General features: G+C 34.3%; 1 long non-coding RNA gene across 1 annotated transcript; it reads left to right on the top strand.

The window, feature by feature from the left end:
• The first annotated feature begins 223 nt into the window (after positions 1-223).
• Positions 224-1547, top strand: LOC127726009 (uncharacterized). Its single transcript, XR_007993286.1, has 2 exons — positions 224-544; positions 1178-1547. It is a non-coding gene; the product is annotated as an uncharacterized LOC127726009 (long non-coding RNA).
• Positions 1548-3293: the final 1746 nt, after the last annotated feature.

Genomic DNA, 3293 nt, shown 5'->3' with positions numbered 1-3293 from the left:
TAGCACAGCCCATGTCAAACAATAAGTAAATTAAGTATACATACTCTGCAATTATTTATTTTTCGGCATGTTGAGCGCTTGCCCAGCCCATGCTCACAATGTGCTCACTTTGCAACATGAGGCGGCTATTCAAGAGTAATAAAACCATTACTTATAAAAGGTGTATCCAAAAGAAAATTTCAATTAGATAACCAAATGATTAGTGTCACAAGGGTGACTTTGTTTACTCACATATATGTTGTTATTTTGGTTGTTAATTCTATTTCGATTTGCAGAACGTCAGTATCTTATAAATGCTATATTCTGCAGACTTCGGTGTATAATACATGTCCACATTTTACATCTAATTAATTAAGTAGTGTCCACTATTTACTTGGGCATTTACCTGTAAACTTGTCGAAAGGGTTGAGTAACAGTGATACCTGTATTTGATGAGCTGACTATTCACTCTCAGGTAACACCTTAACGAGTCAAGGTGTGGTCAGAAATGTTTGTATAAAGTTAGTTTACAATGTGGCGTGGACACACACACTGGATTTCTGAGGTAGGATTCAATTTATTCTTATTTATTTAATCATTATTCGTTCTAAAGTGTTCAGTTTTCTGCAACAACGCAAATATAGAATAATTATTTCAATTGTAATTGTAATTTTTGACATTGCTATTTTATAAATGTAATAAGTTAATTAATGTTCATTATAATGAAAGTTTAACACGGTTATATGTTTCCGGCTGTAGTAAATATTCGAGTATCGAAATTGTTTGGTATTTTAGGAACGTTTGCGTACGATAATGCAATGATGTATGTATCTCCATAAGTATGTAAAGTAATATGCAACGTATAAGCATAAATGTATATTCAGCGTTAAAAGCTGTATATTGTGTGTAGTAATTGTATAATGATAGTATACAATAAAGTCAATTATGTGACTTGTAAAGTAAGGCATTGTACGATATGCCGTAGTTTGTATTGTGTAAAGTAAGGCATTATACGATATGCCGTAATTATTTGTGTATAAGTAATGCATTATTCAATATGCTATAATCTTCTATAGATTGAACATAAGTAGTCGTACTAAGTATTTGTCATTATTTATGCGACATGTGTAATACATAAACATATGTATATTTCTTAAGTATAGTATTGTATCTTAACGTACAGTATGTATTTCAATAGGTCCCAGTTTGCGGGCTAGGTGTATGTAGTTTTGTATGGTAAAGTATGGAGATATAGTACAGATGGTGGTGAAACCTGTTGACAGTGCGGAGTTCCGTGTTTATCATCAATAGTTTGGCAACATAGAATATTTGGAGTCGAGTCTAGACAATAGGGCAGCCGTAATGTGTACACCGCTTATGTTGGGCCAGTTTTGTGTAGTTACCGAAAACCAAATACGTAAAATTCCGTAGTATCGTTTATCCAGATTTCATAGTTTAATATAAAGAAGAAGGAACAGTTCATTAAACATTTGACAGTATTATTTCATTTGATTTCATCTATTTATATTTGTAAATTTGTACCTAATTAAATTGTTATTTTGTTTAAAGTAGTAGTCATTTATTATCTGTAAGTACAAACTCCTAAGTCAGCTCTCGTCTATCCGTGACAATTGGTGTCAGAAGTGGGATTTGTTTAAAAGGCTTAGAGAGTTTTCATTAAATTTAAATTTTCAATCTTATGTATTTTTGATTGTATTTTTTTTTTTCACCATGTATTTTTCCATTTGTATTGTTTTATTATATGTTTGAATTGTATAGCTTCAGGTGTTTGTGAGGAGAACTGAATATTTGGGACCCAGATTTCACAGTTGTGTCTATGTTGGTTCGTGCCTTGGAGGTTTGGTGTTGTTTCTGCTCTACATTGTAAACTGTGAGTATCGGTACTTACATATATTTAGTAATTGATTGTAGTACACTGAGGGTTGCAGTAGGTACATTGAGTGCTGGCGTTTTGTTTTTTGAAATTGGTGTTTGGTTTGTTGACTGTTCAAGATGGAACAGATTCAACAGATTAGAGATTTGGGTACTTCATTAGGGTATGAAGATGATGAGTTGAGAAGGTTTGTTAAAGATCAGCAGGATAGGGTCCGAGATGAAAGGGCTGCTTTAAGGCAAGAACAGAAAGACGAACGAGATAGAAAAGCAGCTATAGAAAAAGTTTTGATTGAGAAAGCTAAGGTTGAGAATGAATTGGAACTACAAAAGTTGACGCATAGTCAGAAAATGGAAGAGTTAAGTAAACAAGCTGAGTTACCACAATTAGTAAGTACAGGGGGGTCACATGATACAGTTCGTGGACCTAAAATTCCAGCTTTTGAAGAAGGTAAGGATGAGATAGATAGTTATCTTAGGAGATTTGAGCGTTATGCTACTGCTCAAAAGTGGAAACCTGATATTTGGGCCACTCATCTTAGTGCGTTATTGAAGGGCAAGGCTCTTGATGTATATGCACTTATGCCGGTTGATAAAGCTCTTGATTATCCAGCTTTGAAAGATGCTCTACTAAAAAGGTATGATATGACTGAAGAAGGATTTAAACGTAGATTTAGAAGTTGTAGACCAGAGCCAGGTGAGACTTTTATACAGTTTTCTGTTAGGTTAGATAGCTATGTTAAGCGTTGGATTGATATGGCACATACAGATACTACTTATATAAGTTTGTATGACTTGATTATACGGGATCAGTTTCTACATATATGTTCGAAGGACTTGTCTTTGTTTTTAAAAGAGAGAATACCAGATTCTTTAGAGAAAATGGTAGCTTTAGCTGATCAGTATCGTGAGGCAAGACAAACAAGTGCTTCCAATCTTATAGATAAAGGTAATCAGTCAAACACATCTTCAGTAAGAAACCAAAGTGGTTCGAAACCAGTTGATTATAGTACAAAGAAAGAACAGAGAAGTATAAAACCAACAGAACGTACTTCATTTGTACCTAATAGGGACAGAAAGTGCTTTAGGTGTGGTAAGAATGGACATATTGCAACGGATTGTAGAGTTAATCTACAAAAGACCAACAGTGGATCGTCAGACGATAGAAAGAATTTTAAAGGTAAAGTATGTAATACCTGTACTATACCTACAGATTCTATAGTAGATGCTATTCCTACTGGTTGTACAAGTACACTTCCGTTGTCTTGTCAGTCAACCGCAAATGTAAGTATGCCTGTAAGTTCAGGTTATGTTGATGGTAAACCAGTCACGGTTTTACGAGATACTGGTTGCAGTGGTATTGTGGTTAAACGTGATATGGTTGGCAATGAGTCATTAACGGGTGGAAAACAGGTATGTAT

Source organism: Mytilus californianus, unplaced genomic scaffold (genome assembly GCF_021869535.1).
Source record: "Mytilus californianus isolate M0D057914Y unplaced genomic scaffold, xbMytCali1.0.p SCAF_1, whole genome shotgun sequence".
Lineage (NCBI taxonomy): Eukaryota > Metazoa > Mollusca > Bivalvia > Mytilida > Mytilidae > Mytilus > Mytilus californianus.
This window is presented reverse-complemented; position numbering and strand designations above follow the sequence as displayed.